The sequence below is a fragment of the Sitodiplosis mosellana genome, unplaced genomic scaffold, assembly GCF_009176505.1.
Source record: "Sitodiplosis mosellana isolate CC-2019 unplaced genomic scaffold, AAFC_SMos_1.0 Smas_scaffold_6181, whole genome shotgun sequence".
NCBI lineage: Eukaryota > Metazoa > Arthropoda > Insecta > Diptera > Cecidomyiidae > Sitodiplosis > Sitodiplosis mosellana.
Window position 1 is genome coordinate 58,995 of NW_022601422.1, and position 17,939 is coordinate 76,933.

General features: G+C 37.1%; 1 protein-coding gene across 9 annotated transcripts in view; it reads left to right on the top strand.

Moving 5' to 3' along the window:
• The window catches only part of LOC129576184 (dnaJ homolog subfamily B member 3), a 69,119-nt gene that overhangs the window by 40,679 nt on the left and 10,501 nt on the right, over nucleotides 1-17,939 (top strand). For all 9 annotated transcript variants that reach the window (XM_055460858.1, XM_055460857.1, XM_055460860.1 and 6 more), the window contains one exon: nucleotides 12,240-12,299. The gene's annotated coding sequence lies outside the window, so the exon portion shown is untranslated. The remainder of the gene's footprint in view (nucleotides 1-12,239; nucleotides 12,300-17,939) is intronic.

Here is a 17,939-nt window from a genome sequence, read left to right on the forward strand (position 1 = left end):
CCTATTACTTCTACTATTACTATTACATGTAATAGGAAAAGTAATAGTAATAGGTTCATCCTATTACAAAAGTAATAGGAAAAGTAATAGGTAAATGTAATAGCCTATTTTTGTAATAGCCTGTAATAGTAATAGTAATAGTAATGCCTATTACATTCCTATTATTTTTTCAAATTTTTTTTTTTTTTCCAAAGTTTCATATAAAAAATTTTTTTTTTCTACGCCAGACGCATTTTTTATGAGAAAAAATGAGTCTGCCAAAAAAATCAAAATTTTTTACATGAAACTTTTTCTTAAAAAAAATTGGAAAGTTTCATGTAAAAAATTTAGATTTTTTTGGAAGACTCATTTTTACTCATAAAAAATGCGTCTGGCGTAAAAAATTTTTTTTTTTTTATATGAAACTTTGGAAAAAAAAAATTTGAAAAAATAATAGGAATGTAATAGGCATTACTATTACTATTACTATTACAGGCTATTACAAAAATAGGCTATTACATTTACCTATTACTTTTCCTATTACTTTTGTGACAGGGTGAACCTATTAGGTAATTTTTTTTACAAAAGTAATAGGAAAGTAATAGTAATAGGTGATCCTATTACAAAAGTAATAGTAATAGTAATAGGTAATAGGCATTACATTTTTTTACTTCTATATCTCAAAGAATGCTTAAGCGCATAGATGTTCAATCTTATCGAAATAACTTCAGATAGGGCGTTTTTAATTGTACATGGGTCTCACTTCTAATTCAATATTTCACTTCAAATGGGTGATGGCTTTATGATACATAAAATATTTTCAAAATAGAAAACAGAGCTAGAATTGAGTCTTGTAGATCAAACCAAGTCAAATATGTTCTGGAAGTAAAAATCTTCAATATGCATTCAAATGAATGGTAAATGTCCCTATATTTGCGATATTTTAAGTTGATCATCACCAAATTTGACCAAGGAACATCGGAATTGATTGGAATTGCGCAGAATTGCGCTGAATTTTTTAGAATTTTTCAGAATTTGTATTGTACTAGATTTTATTAATATGAATTACGCGGTAGTAGTAGTTTCCCCCTTGGAAATAATACTCGTGTGAAATTTTTAAAAATAAAACTTTTTTGATCAATTTCCACACACCCACAGTTTGAAGTGTTTTTAACATTATTTGAAGGTAAATATATTGAATAGTTAGTAAATTGTGTCTATTTCAAAGCTGCAAAGTCCATTTTTCGATATCGCGTCATAAAGTTTTTTTTGTGATGACTCACAAAAATGGCGGCCAGTTCCTTGAATGGGACAAATATGTCCCATTGAATGGGACACTCTGTATTTTTAAGTTCGGCAAGATGGGGCAAAATGGTCTACAGCAAAATTGTTCCTCGTGAGTCGAAACTTTCATTTCTACAACTTTCAGCAACACTCCCTATCGATAAATCCACCCATTGGCACAGAAAACGGGGATAAACTCACTTTTTTGACCCACAAATTTAATTTTTTTTCTTGTAACGATTTTTCGAATATAATGTGGACAAATGTGAATGTTATGTATACCGTTGGATAGGTATTCACGAGCACTAAAATTTTGATCCAAGGCGCAGTGCCCTTCCTTCCATGGCTGGGGAGATATGACCTTTGGTGTTAATACCCTGATTTTCATGGTCGCCCTTTTTGGATACAAAGGGGGTGCGGAAAAAATTTGCATATATTTGAAACATACTCGACCTCAGCTACACCATAGAAGAAAAATAAATCAATTTTGGCTTCAATAAAGTGTAAGTATGCCCAAATGGGCTGAAATACAAAATGAAATTTCTGACGCAGTCGAAGACCAAGAAAGCGACGAATAAACATCATTTTTCATTACTTTTGTCACTGATTACAATCCAAAAGTCGATTAAATGAATAAACAATGAATAAACCATCAAAATATGATGATATTGTTTCATTTTCACACATATTTCTGAGTTTTTTGGAGTGTCCCATTCAAGGAGGCAAAATTTTTTTTGGACATTATCGTCATGGTCGGAAATTTTGCGATAAAATTTGTTTTTGTAATGTAATCGAAGAACTATCTTAGGCAAAAAGATTCCTTTGATGGTCCTCTTTCCAACGGTATATCACATTCTCAAAAATATTTCCACTAGTGAAAGTTAGAAAATTAGGCCAAAGTGTGTCCCATTCAAGGAGACATTCCCTTATTTAAAAAAAAATGTTTTTCTTCCATTTTCAATTGAGTTGTATGAGAGAAAATTACGGTTTTATATGATATATTGGAGTTTTCATAATTAAAAAAACACAAAATGTTAGATTCAAAATAGAAACTGGTTCGTGGCAGAATTGTTTTTTTTAATTTTGCGGACCATACTGAGAAAACGTTCGAACAGAAAACTACACTGAAACAGAAGTCGATTTGACATTAGCTGTCAAACCGGCAAGATGAACAAGTGCGTTTGTAAAGTGAGCGCGTTCACTCCGTGTCAGCAGGTTTTGGACGAATTTCATTTTGCAAATGATGTTGTTGTTAGTGTAATGATACCCCCGCGCTTCAGTGACTATAAGAAACGAAGGGAGATATATACTTCCTGAAATTGATGAAGAGCATGACAAAAGGGTCTTCTACCGAATTAGAGATTACGAATTGAATTTGCAGCAAAAAGTGATGAGATTCAAAAAGCACATACGTGATATGAACAACAGCAGCAACAGCAACAACAACAAAAAAGCAGTTGGTGGGGCGGTTTTTCATGTCCGTTTACAACGCAGACATACATACACAAAAAGCGGCACTTCAGTTTTCCATCATCTACTATCGCCTGAAACCGAAATGAAGACAAATAAGTGCGCGCCAAATGGTTAATTAAAGTCTTATGACTTTATGACGAGCGATGGCTGTAACCATATCGACATACACACACACACACACACACACACACACGCACACGCATTCATACAAAATAGAGAATTCCAATTCTGATCACATTCAATTTTGCCCGCGTTGCAATGACGAAAATTATTACACAATAAAGAAAACTTGTGTGCAACTCGTCGTTCGTTCGTTCGTTTGTTCGTTCGTTCGTTCGTTTGTTTGTTGCCATCCGTTTTCCCAGCGCACACAATGCTGAAAATTGAAAAGAGAGCCGTGCACGTGACGATAAACGGAATGAATTTGATTTTTACTCGCTATCGCTATGTGTGTGTGTTTTTTATTTGTTTTTTTTTCTCTTCAGTTCTTAAAAGAATCATGTAAACAGAAGTTCGGGGCAAAAGTTGCTTCAACCATCTGAAAAGTTTAAATTTATTGAATTCTTTCGCGCCTTTGTGAACTCATCCGGAAGCAATTTGCCAGAACTAGAGAGATTCCCTGTGCTTGATTGTTCGTGAAGAGAATGAATATATATACACACACATACACAGCAATCTTCATGGAAAATAGCGACCAAAGACCAAGAACAACAACAACAGGAAAAAAAACCACATTAAACCAGAGAAATGTTCCTTCCTTTTCTCTTGGAAATTCGCACTGAAATTGTTTTAGATTTCCTGCTTTACTTTTGCCAACAAAATTTTCACTTTTTGATTCATTAACCACTTTCTCATCGTCTTCCGCTTCTCATCGTCTTTGTCGTTGTCGCTTTCTCTTTTTGGTTTTCTTAATTCTTTTCGGAATTCGCTCTCTGTCGTTTGGAAATTTGACAACCTTCAAAACTGCATGCATATTACATATTTGAAACGACACGAAAACAAATAAAAGGACTTCAGCTCCGACAATAAAAGCCAACACAAATGAATTTGATGAACGAGAAAGAAAATAAAAAGCGTGCATATTTTTCATCAGTTCAGGAGGAAATCTTATATTTTTCAGCTCAGTTCCGAACTATAATTGTTCGGTCAGCATTGCTGCAGAGTTTTGATCGCTCTCCCTCCCTGAAAAATGAAAATTAACGCCAAGTTCTCTCTGCTGCACAATGAATGGGAGTGCGAGCAAAAAGAACTAAATGCCAGTGGCAATAGCCATTATGGTTCAGTGCTTCACTCTCACGCTGCCATCGTATCCAAACCAATTCAAAGAAGTGCCTTCGAATGTTGTTTACCCTCATTTAAAAACGCCAATCGCCTTTAATCTGTTGCCTGCCTGCCTGCTTGCATGCTTACTACCTTTAATCTTTTGCAATGTGTCTCGTTCGCCAAAAAACAGCAATCTTTTTTTTGCTACTCCATACGATGGTTTTATGTGAGTATTCAGTTTCAAATGATTCAGAATCTTTGGCTTGAAGGCATTGCCCCCCTTGCCCATCATCCGTCGTCGTCGTCTACAACAACGAGAAGGTAACGCACATACATAAAACGAGTTATGCGTACATGCAAGATAAACCTTTTGCACGGAAAACAATGGGCCGTTTTGTCAGAGGGGGCTAAAAATAATGGCAAATCAACACGTGTGACAATTAATAGTTTTATTTTACAAGAAAAGACAACGACAACGATGAAACAAACCGAAAAAATAGCGTATAACATGAAGCGACCGAACAGTATTTCATTTAATTTAAGCCAATTAAGCGCATAAAATATCATTTTCGTGTGAGACGGCAGTGAGCAAATGGTCATAAGAAAAAACCACATTCATTCGATACCTAATATCTAAATATATATGAATGTCGGGTGTGATATTGAACTTTTTGCCGTTGTTGCTCGCTTCTTTTTTCTGGTGAATATTCAAATTTTCCGAATTACAAATGCTTTTTATATTGAAACACATTACATTACATTACATGCTGTTGTGAAGCGCCAATCATTCTTATCGCCGTCATTTGTTCGTTTGTACGTTCACTCACCCGAGAAATGGGGACTGGCCGTTTAATTAATTGCTGTGAAATAAATTCATGGTGTCCGAATGAATGAACGCATCTAATTGTTTTAAATGTACGAAGAAAAAACAACAACAACAGCAACAGCAGCAACAACAGTACACAATGCCATCAACAACCCAATTTCGCCGAATTCTTTCTCTCGTTCTCTGGTTGATGAGTCTAAAAATAGCCACTAGATCGGTGTGTAACGCCCGCACACGCCCGGAAAACTTGGCATCGAGAATGAGTGACGCGACAACAACAATAGTAGTAGAAGCAGCAGCAAAAGTCTGCATAAATGACACTTTGGTTTCTCCTATGCTCTTTCGGTGTGCCTGTGTGGCTTAAGCCATTCCATTTCGATGCTGTGTATGTGTTTTTTTCTGCTGTAGAAGAGAAGAAAGAGTGTCATTTGAGCTGATCTTAAAATTTTTATTTTTTGCTTAGCACTCGCGCCAACCGCAAACTCTCCTATTGCAAGACATTTGAAACGTGGTTCGGGTTGGTTCCGTTGAGCTAGTGAATGAGTAAGAGATATCCAGAGAAGACAACGACAATGTCATTGACTTGCCGTACTAAATGTTCATCCATATTCATTACAATTCAAAAGCAAAATCGAAAAGCAAACTTCAAACCCAAACGAAACGAGCATATTTCACACAAGAAAATATAAGAAAAATATACAAAAAAAATACAAACATGTATACAGCATACATACATACCGTGAGCGTGATCATTTCGAGAAAATTGCAAGAAAACGAAGCGAGTAAAAAGCAACAACAACAGTGTGTTTTGTTGTATTTTATGATAAAAGGGCTTTTACATTCGACAGCGCAACTGTTTATTGTTGATTAGCATAAACGAACACGTTGATAAACATACTCGTTTTCATTCACTCCCTCATATACGCCGGTGTGTGCGCCTCCTTTGCACACACACACACACACACACACCACATACTCTCGATGGCACTCGAGCTCATGCAAACACATAAACATACAAACATATTTATGTTAAGTGTCTAGGTTTTTGAAGAAATAATAAAAATACAGAGAGAAAAAAACCGACTTAGGTACACAGAGAGCGAGAGCAAATGGGTTTGTAAAAAATATTAGTATTGCATGAATGGATAAATGCTGTGGCAATGCAACAACTCTCTTTGCATCAAAAGAAATCAATTAGTACGATACTGAATTGAGTCTGCTGACACAATGCCGCTGCCGCTGCTGAAAATGATGCCACTACTCACGAACACATTGCTAGTCAATTTATTCGCTATTCTGCTGGTCTATGTCTCTCTCTCTCTCTCTCTCTCTCTCTCTCTCTCTCTCTCTTTCTGTGTGTGTGTGTTTCTCTATGTTTCGTTGATGAGCGATGAAAAATTGATTGGGCTGACTGTTGCAGTGCATTGTCCCTGATGCAGCCATCGCGTATCGCGCACTCGTAGGTGTGTTTGTTTCCATTAGTGCATTAGTCGATTTCAAACGAGAGTGTAAGAGTGAAAGAGGCACACAGAAATAAAGCCATTAGAAACTTTAGGTGTAAAACCTTTTTTGAAGAAGAAAAGTGCAAAACTTCGATTATTATATATTGAAAATGTCGTTCGACAATGCGCGATAAGGAGAGAGTGAGAGAGACCGAACGAACCGAGAATGTGTTTCCCATTTTGAAGCACATTTCGATGTTCCGGTTTCGGTTTCCAATCCGTTGTGCAACAAAAGAAAAATCCCGACACGGGGAGAGGGAGAGAGAGAGAGCACGCAGAGAAAAAGCATTAAACTTTTGCATACGCATAAAAGAGCTCAGCTCTTCCATAATGCGCTTTTGGAGCGCATTTAATTACACCATGTGCCTGAACTCACAGTCGCCCATCCAGCATTTTTTGCTCTGTTCTTTCTCATCAAAAACACTTCAGTTGATCTGTTGCTTTGGAGAGAACAAAAAACGGTGTGTGTGTGATTCGAAATTCGTCTTGTGTGAGCTAGCGTCTTTCTAGAGTTCGCTTTTTTTTAAATAGTTGTTTTTAATGACATTGAAGTGTGACACATCTACATTGAAAAAAATTTCGAGCGGTGTTTTTTGATTATGGAACAACACATACACCAACATATCGTATAATAAATGTATCTGATTGTCGACCTGCAATTAAAATTAATTGCAAAAACATCCACATAGATTTCGGGCTTCCATTTTATATCTGATTAATGAGAACGATTTCGCAACTTCATGTTGAAAAAGAGTATTTACGGCACGAGTGTGATTCGCATTCAAGCAGAAAATTCCAGTTTGACCGATATCACAACATGAGCGTTTTAGTGTTTCGACAAGCACTCGATAACACGCCACGGAGAGAAAAAGAGAGAGAGGCAAGCAAGCAAAAAAAAATTAGCGCGGCCGTCGTCATTTAAACTTTGGAATGCGATTACCCGAGCCGCAATGAATATTTTAGTTGGTATTTCCGTATTGTTACAATGACTTCATTCCAACAGCAGCAGCCCATTCTGGTCGAACATACAGAAATCAGATGGTGTATTATTTTTTCTCTTCTTTGTCGTCGTCTTGAATCTGCATTAGTCATACGCTGTTTGAATGATGAACGTCAGAATAAAACCCGTTTGACGACGCACACGAAAAACGGTACGAGTGTATGATCGGAGAGAAAACCGCCAAAAGCATATTCTGCACTTCGCGCTACATTCACAGCATTTTACTTGCACATGCATTGAAAATGCATGAATGCTGGACAAATCACCACAGAATACTTTCGACATCTCTCATGTTCATGTTCTCATCTGTAGAGAATTTTTTTGTTTTTTCATCTATCTCTCTATATCTGCCTCCCTGTCTATCACCCGCTCATATTTGCTATTTTTCGCTGAATAGGTCTTTCTACTCTGGCTATCATGATCCTAACTTGCCCATTTTTTCTCATTGATTCGATCCATCAATCCGCTCGCTTTTGTCCCCTCTCCCTCTACCACCCTCTCTCTCAATCCTCTTGCTGATTATTACGGATCTGGTTCCCCTTTCCTATTTCGAGCCATCAAATCGTGAGAATGACCCAATCACAGGTTTTATGTTGTCTAAACCTCGTCCAAAGCATATGTTCTATATTTGGGATTAACGAAGGATTTACTCCATAATTATCGGGCTAGTATGAAGTGCATATAGTGGGTATTGTTGTTCTGTACATTTGTTGCAGTCGGCCCTATGTGAGTGCGTCACGTCACAAATTGCACATAAATTCGGTATATCATTGCGCCCCGGCTAAATGGAAAGTTGTTCATGACCATCGCAAAATCATGATTCATGAGCGTAAATTTCAATTTTTTTTTCTTTCTCTATCTCTCTCTCTTTCTCTCACCATTTTCCATTTGAGTTCGGATGTCAAGCGTGTGCTGACATCAACATTCGCTTAACTCTCTATGTGCGCGCTCGCAGTAAAATCATCATCCGATTTAAATCAGTTGACCCAGTGTAATTATACGATTTTTTTTTTATCAGACGACTGTGTGACGCATTTTTTCGTTCGTTCATTCGTTCTGTTTGACTTGCCTCTCTCCATAGAAAATTCGCACTCGAGCATAGTAAGCGTCGACACTAAGAACGGTTGGTCTGACGCTCTGTGTGTACAGTATAAGGCAAAACAACACTACTACATGCGCGCGTTGCTTCATCAAAAACAGTTCGTTATAGTGGCCGCGCTCGAAGAGTGTGCAAATGAGAAATAATACATACGTACGACGCTCATCTGACACCTCGTCACACAGATCATTCTCATATAAGAGCGCCGCATGTATGTATTATTTCACACTCTTCAAGCGCGGCCACTATAAGGAACTGTGTGTGACGAAGCGTCGCGCGCATGTAGTAGTGTCGTTCTGCCTTATACTGTACACACAGAGCGTCAGACCAACCGTTCTTAGTGTCGACGCTTACTATGCTCGAGTGCGAATTTTCTATGGAGTCTCTGGTTGTTTTGGAATAACATATCTGTCTAATGAATGCTTCCGATATTATATACATGTAAATGTAAATTGAATTATATAGTCAAGATCAAATCCATTGAACATTGAACGAATCGAATTTGGTGTTTTTGTTGTTGCATGCATCAATCGCATTTCCAAATGATCACTTTCGAACCGGCAACCTTACGCTCGATCGGAATCGAGACAAAATCTATCGAAATACATTAAACGAAGTGGGTATTAGCAAAATGGGTAAGAATGATTGTGCGAAAAAGGTTCGGAAACGACAACGTGACCGATGACGATAAACGAAAGAAAAAAATGAATAAAATAAAATATTGTCAAATTAACCGTAAATAATATTCAAAACGAAGCAAAAAAAAACAGAGAAAAAACATTAAAAAGCAATCAATTTATTAGGAAATATGTGGCACTACAAAAAAACAGTCATGTATAGGCTATTAAAGTCGCTAAATGACTATAAAGCATCTCAAATGTTCCAATCATTCTGCTGTTGGCTGACATTTTTGCTGTCGCAATTCGTGTCGTTTTTCCATGCAAAATAGTAACGATAATGTTTTGCTGTGTGTGTGTGCGATTTTTTCTATTTTGCATAATTCTCGCTAGCACACTGATGTTTGTGCTTCTGTCACGGCTATTTAGTATGTTGTTTTATTTGTAAATATTCCGTTTGTGATCGCAATTTTATGGAAGTGCGCGCACGGAATGAAAGTGAATCGGTACATTACATATTTTGTATATAATATATACAAAAGTAGGAACTTTGTACGTAACGTTTAAAATACAAAAAAACCCGCGGCCGTTTCCTGCTTGACCTTATGGCTGTACCTATCACGATCGTCTCCATTTTTATTATAATTACTATCATATCTATTCAGTGGCACCCAATTTCAGCAAAAACGTGCTCGCATTGCGTGCAATTCGTTCGTCATTTTTGGGTATCGCAAATGATCTTTGTTCAAATATTAGAAGTTACTCGCTGAAAATAGGTGTTTACCCAAACTCTTGACAGCTTGTTCGCGTTCACTCGCTCGCCTGCCTTGCGATAGCAACCGAAATTGACTCGATGATCTTGAATTCGAAATCGTCACGCGAATCTATTCGATAGACGCAATGAAGAGCATACACATGTGGCTGGCAGGCAGACAAGCACACCTAAATTAAATGCCTAACGTTCAGTGTCAAAGGCATATCGCGACAATTGAAACTGAATTGTCAGCTGCATGATATTCTATCATCGATGACACAGACACACACGGCTTTCACATTCTCTTCCGCTAGTTTTTCGATTTATCACGGCTATTCATTTCGAGACTAATACGGAATCCTTCTGCCACACACATAAACAAGTGCACACCTAACTGTCAAAAAAAATGAACGGCATGAACAACAAATATTTGCATCTATTTAATTTTGCGAACGAATTGATGAAATATTCGGAACATGAGTCAACATGGACTATGAAATATGCTGATATATTGACGCATTTTAACAGACACAACGAGATTTAATTTCAATTACGCTATTTCGTATGAAAATGATTGATTTTTAAACAGGAAACTTGCGCTGTTTTGTTCTCGATGTTGAAACGATGAATTTTTTTCACGAATTCTTATTCATTCAGCTCATTTTATGCCTAGTTCGATTGGAGGAATGTGAAATTTGCTGTGATTTTGTTGCTCTATTCGCTCGTTTTTTTCATCTATTTTGACTATTTTAGCAATGGATCTCGATTTCTCTGTTTAACCTCATTTTTTTGATTTAAATCAAATTTTTAACATTTTCGGTGCTTTTCTACTGTTTTCGCGCATACATCAACAATAGCTGTTTGAGCGTTCGCATAACAAATAACTCATTGCAGTTTTGAGATATTTTGGCCCGAAAGTAGTTGAAACCGCTATATTCAGTCTAGGTAATATTACTCACTAAAACACATCTACTGGAAAGAGTTCTAGATGGAGTTAGATGTTATATTAATGTCATATTCTCTGAATGCAATTCCCGATTAAATTATTCCGGAAGCCGCTCAAAACGAGTGGTTCAATGATAGTTTTTGGATTTTTCGGGTGAATCTTTTGGGTGTGCCCAAACACAGAATTAATTCCATATAATTAATGCATACTCATGAACGGCCGCCGCGCTCAATAAAGGTCGACCTATAGAAAATTTTCTTTATTTTTTTTTAAATTGTTCATAATTGCCTTAAAATGCCAATAAAAATTAAAAATTCTTTTGATGATGACCGCTATTATTGTTCATGCAAAAGAGCTTTCTACATAACCTTCATCCGCGGAACTGTTGTTCATAGTTCACTGTAATTTAAAGTGTAATTTAATTTTCATGTGGAGAATTATTTTTGTTGATTTATTGCAGTTAATCCGAGGGGGAAATCACTTTTTGAATTACCTTTCAATTATTTTTCAAAACTATCAAATTACTTTTTCTATTACTTTTTGGCACGCTATTACTTTAGTAAATTACGAAAGTAATTAGACGTTTATGTCAAAGTTTGACGTTGTCAAACATTGGTGGTTCAAACGCAATCAAGCCCACACCAAACTATATTTTTCCATTTTCATTTTATCCAAGAATACTTCGGGTATGTGGTTTATGGCGAACAGACATAACCAAACTATGTCCAAGAAGTCTCAATGACATCTACCTAAATTACTTTTTGTACCTCGATTACTTTTTTCGGGAAAAATTACTTCTCTATTATCATAATTACTTGTGACATTTCAATTACTTTTAAGTGATTTCCCCCTCGAGTTAATCACATCAAATAAATGTTGAATTACATATGTCGTGCAATGTCAAAAAGAATGTTACTGGCTGAAATCGTATTTTTATCGTCGTTGTTAAGATTTGTATTGTTTACAAAAGAGAAGGTTTGGCCTTTTTGAGCTATTCAACACAGAAGCAAAAGAAAAAAAGTTAAACCGGCCAATTGTCGCACTTTTATAATATTCCATGACGTCCTCAAAAAAAAAAGAATTAATTGATGTTTGTTATTCTTTGACGAATGAAAAAAAAATTCATAAAGAACAATATGTTCAAGGACCGAAAATAGGTTGACCAATTTGTATCCAACACTCAAAATGCCCATTTTTATCCGGGTAAAAAACAAACATTTGTTTTCTTTCCTTCTCTGAATCACCGCGAGAAGTGTATATATGAGATCACAAGATAAACCGAAAAGTGGTTCAAACCACTCGTCTCGCGGCAAACAACTCTTTGTTGCGAATGAGAATTGTGTTTTTGTCGTCAGTTTGTTGTGCACAAACAAGCTCAAATTCATACCAAATAACAGAACCAATGAAAAAATTAAAACACATATCTACGTACCGTAATTTTCCTGTAAAACATTTTCCACTAATTTTATGCATTTTCTATTTTATGTATTTTCCAGGTGTGTCTGAACTGATTGTTGTTGGCCGGATTGTGTGTATTCTGGCTCCACCTCGAAATTGTAAGTACATTTTATTTTTCAAACGAAAATTTATATGTTGTGCTGAGTGTTGTCAGTTGTTTCGTCGCCGAATGTGCTCGCTCGCTTCAGGGCAAAAAAATAGCAACAACAAGAAAACGGAACGACAGCGCGATACAAAATCAGAACGACAAAACATCGAAAAGAGCAACATGATTGGGTTTTGTTTCAAGGTGTTTTGTGTAGACATACACACCGAAAGGAGAGAAACAAAAAGAACCAAAGCCTGCGGGCTAAATCATTTGTTTGCCATCATTAAAATTGTGGCAAGCATACAGAGCGAGAGTGCGAGAATGTTGTTGCTGCTGCTGCTGCTGCTGCTTTTTCTGATTCAAAACATCGATGCTCATGTTGCAATTTAAAAGATGTCGAAATCTCGAGCGCATTGCAAATGTGCAGAGCAGCAGCACAACGAGTGTATGTACCCTTTGAAATGTGTGAGCGAGGGAATTTTTTTATTCGTTGAAAACTCATTGATTGTATTGCCAATGGATCGTAATAACGAAGCTAAATAGATATTCGTTGAGAATTAAGCACAATAATCAGCTGAAAATTGCATATCGATGGAAATAACAGGCACGAGTCATTGCATTAGCGACCGCAGCATCAGCAGCCAAGCCAAGCCAAGCCATAGCATCATAATATATTTTCTTTTAGGTTATTAGTCCAATTATTTGCACACTCATAAACATTACGTCAATGGGCAAAGCATAGCCGGGGAGCGTGTGTGTATATGGTTCTTGCATGCGATGATGCAACGAACCAGAACCCAGCTGTAATGCGTTCAGTTCGGGGCAATTTGCAGCCAAACAACAAGCAAATGCAACGGCAGCGGCCAGAGTACAAACAACTAAACGATTGATCATTTGACCACATCAAACTTTACCTCGGTTCGATTTTTATCAAACTCCATAATTGCGACTGGTTCGCCTGAACCAATTTCATAACAATCATTTGAACTCAATTTGACAATGAAACACATTGTCTATTGTTCGATTGAATGCAATTTGTGGAAAGGCTGCGGATCGCGGATAAATCCCGGAGTGGGAAACCGCGCAAGCGATTGAATCGCGTGTTTTAAGGCCAACAAAAGCGCTGATGATGGGTCTGTTGAAACATTGCAATTTTCTCCAGCATACTCCAAATCGCCTTTCTTCATGTGATCCGCGCTATGATTTCATGCTGTGTACCTGATTTCACGGGCGCTTTACTCCATTTTCCGAGCAATGCACGCTCTCTCTCTCTCTCTCTCTATTTCTCTCTCTCTCGCTGTGTCCCAACAATTATGCTCATGTTACGGAGATTTCGGATTATACTTTTCCCACAGTTGTTTTGTTGCCTGTTAGCTTGTCATTATTGTGTCCAATATAATAGCTATTTTGCCGTTTGCATCCAGAGTTTACTTTGAATTGAATTCATCAGCACTAAATAAGTTGGTGCGATGGATTTATAAATTGCACGCGTTGCTGTATAAACTCAACGCGTTCAAAACACACTCAACGTGAACAAGAGCAACGCCAGTGCGTATTCACACAAATTTTTTTTTTGCTCATTTCGACGACGTTTGAACATGAAGCATACAATCACTGCTGCAGCTCATGAGCTCATAAGTCATTGCTGTGTTTATGTATGTAAGTTAAAAGAGCACATCTTTGCAACGATTTCGGTTGACGTTTGAGCGGCCAATCGCTTCAATGATATTGAGTGTATTGTGCATTTCCAAAGAATGCTCGTGGCAATGGTCGTTGAGCATTGGATTTGTATTCCGTTGGATGTGTGATCATTTCCAAAATAAATTTTTTTTTCATTAATTGTAGATATGAATTAGAAAAATTTGTTTTGAACGCGTTGAGTTTATACAGCAACGCGTGCGATTTATCTGATAAATCCATCGCACAAACTTATTTAGTGCTGATGAATTCAGATCAAAGTAAACTCTGTTTGCATCGGCTATGCGCGCGATGGCAAACAAAAGATGCTAAAAAGATTGCTTTTCTCACATTCATCTCTCCTGCTCTCTTTCTTCATTTCTCTCGCTAGATCTCTCTATTTCTCTCTCTCTCTTTCGCACGCTTGTTTTTCTCGTCAATTGCGATGCAATTTAGCTCTCATTGCATTTGCTCAAGCCCATTGCATATATAATTTAACACTCACAAAGCCCCATTATAATTCACATCATCTGTGTGTCTTTTTTCAATTCGTTCTCTGCTCAATTCGATTGCCCATCAATTGAATGGCAGACATTTGTGTTTATTTTGTTGGCTCCTTCATTTTATTAATCATGACATTTCGAGCTCAATTATTCAGACTCCTTTTTGCTTCTTTGCCAATTCCACTTTGCAATCATTTTCTATGACTCCATTTGGGTTCGAGCTTTTGCTTGCTTATTTGCTGTTTCGCTGTTGTTTTGTGTGTCAGATGTGCGCAGCGCGCTGCTTCTAGTTTCATTTAGTGTGCTAATGGAACTGATTGAAATGTAAAATCAATTGAGCGCATCTCTTTTATTTGTCGTTGAATCTAAGGCTCTCTTTGAGACACTGACTACTCGTTTCCTTCAACTCTTCCATTGAAAGAATGAATCCGAATCGAGTGGCAAATTGAATAGGGAGAAAGAGCCTAAGAAAGATGGAAAAAATGAGCAAAAAATTCGTGAGATAGAGAGAAAGAGGAACAAGATATACGTCTATATAATTAGATTTAAAAATATGCTTTTACTTCATCGTTGTCACTCGAGTGATGTGTGTGCTCGCGCATTTACTGTATGTACATTAATTTATTTGATAAATATTTGTATTCAGGTTATTATAGTTATTAGCCCCATGTGTTATTGATATCATTCGTGTGGATGCATGATGCAGTCGCATTCATGTACGCGCGTGTGTTTGCCATCTATCAAAGCGGCCTACGATGTGATCGATTGGCGTGTTGACGTCGGTGACAGGTCATTACATAAATGCAAACATACGTTTTTGGATGGATCAGCATTTAAGCATTTCGTATGCAGTAGATATATCCTAGCATATTGACGACGCAAGTCACTGTATAAGCGGCTCAGCATTGATGTTCACAGCTACATCGACTACACACAAACACTGCGCTCTCTGTTTGTGTGTAATCGATGTAGCTGTACACATCAACGCACGCCGCTTATACAGTTACTTGCGTCGTCGATATGCTGGGATATATCCACTGCATACGAGTTGCTGAGATGCTGACACGATCCAATAGCATGAGACTTTTTACGTCACAGAAATGTGTACGTGCTTTACATGTTTATTCATGTTTAAATGATTGAAACTCTAGGGGCATTTCATTCGCATTCGAATACATGATCATTCGTGCACGAATCCTGCATTCGCAAAAAACAGTATAAGTATTTGCATTCGCACCATGTATTCGTACTGCCGCGCGAGCATTCGCGCGACTCCGCATATGAAACGTATTAAAACACTCGCACATGTATTCGTCGCGAATGCGCTCAGTTGCGATGAAGTTTCAAACACAGTCAAACATGTGGAAAGATGTCAGACGTGTTTGAAAAATTACAACGTGCATTAGGTGAACCTCTACCAGAAATTTTACAATTAATTGTCACACATTCTGGATTTGATATAGAAAGCGCATTAGTTACGTTAAGCATTTGCCGTCGCAGGTGTCCGATTTTTTGCAAATTTGTTTCCGTTTGATTACAATTCTTGATTAACTGTGGCAACTGGATAAACAATCGGTGACCCGGTTTAAATTTAAACCTATTCACATTCTCGTATGATGTTTCTTTGAGAATTTCTGGGTTTTCAATGACATAGTTCTCGATATCCATAATAGCATCGTTGTCAATGGACATTAGAGATGATTCATTTTCAAATGCACAGAATTCCAGGATTTTAATAATATCAGCCGGAATTTTTTCATTCAAATATTTTTCTAATTTGAAAATAACATTTTCTAGTCCCTAAAATACAAAACACAACTTAAATTGATATTAAATTTGGATCGAAATAACTATTTACCATTTTGGCGAAATAATGTAAACACTGTAGTTGCAACGATTAACACAACAAATCAATATAGATCTGTCAAGTGCATTCGCATTCGCGCAGCAATATTCGGACGTATTCGCTAATGCGCTGTATAGATACATTAAATGGTTATTCGTACGAATGCGAATATTCGGCACGAATATCAGTATTTGCGAGTGTTTATATTCAAATGCATGGCAAAGTATTCGCGCATTCGTACGAATGACAGTATTCGCATAGAGTGAAATCCCCCTAGTTGAAACTTGCAATTTTGACTACTTTCAGGCGTTGTTGTTGTGTTTTTCAATGCAATTAAGATAGAAACTTTGTGATTACATGTTAGTTCATGAATATTTTCACCAGTTTCGCTCTTGTCACATTCTGTACATTCAGTGTCCATATGAATCAATGTATTTTTGGTTTTTGCTGTCGAATCGTGGATGTTGAGCCATCCAAGAACGTATGTTTGCACAAATGAAAGCCCATTCATTTGGCCCATATTGGAACAATTAATCGTAAAATAGATATAAAGTGCGACCGCGCGCTCGCGCTCACGCTCTTGTTTCGTCCGCATTTCACTGATACTACAATTTTAATAGGGCTAAGCCGCGCAGCGCAGTACAGATTTACCGACATTAAAAATGTAATAGGTAGTAGCATTACGTTAACAAAAATTTCCTGTAATGTTATTACAATTGCAATAGCTATTACCGGTAATGCCAAATGACTGGCACTGTTACAATTGTAACACATTATCCGTAATGCTAAATTTTGGCATTACAATTGTAATAGCATTACTTTGACTCATCGTTACAATATTAATGTGTTACGGCAAAATAAAAATCTGTACAGCGCAGCGCAATACACACACAAATGAAAACCATTTAATAATGAACGTTTGAAACAATCTCAACAATGCTAAATTAGGCGATAGGCATGCATGTGAACGAGAAACCTCATGACCATTTAAACGAATGGCCGCACACACCAAATACCATACACTTTGGCATTCCCGCCTCTAATGCTCCACACTGTCTCTCACTCTCCCTGCACTAATGGAATTGACTTTAATCTTCAATTGTTTAAAAGGTTTTTGGAGCTCAAACTCATTAAAAAGCGCCTAAAGCCAATCTCTCTCTCGCCCAACCGGATTTCCGAGGCAAAAACATAACATGATAACATAGTTTTTGGGACAATTTGGTTGCTTTTTTTCTTTGGCTCATTCCTATTTCTTCGTTCTTTTTTTTTTTTGAAATATCCAAAGATACACAATTTGGTCGGGTTTTAATTTTTAAGAAAGGCTCGAGTCATTAAGTTGTGATTAAATTCATAAAAAAAAAGAACAAACACATCAAAGTGAACAATTTCTTTATGCACGAACAACCAGCGTCTAAAAAAACGACAACCAAAAATGCGAAGAACAATGAAACCCGTTTGTGAATCATATCGAAAACTATGAAACGACACGCAGAACAACATCAACAACAACGAACACAACCAATTGGCAACAGAGCAACGCATTCCAATTCAATTTGTGTACAGAAGCAGAGAGCGAGCAGCGCAAACATTTCGGAAGCAAATACAAGCAATTCCATAGTTCAAC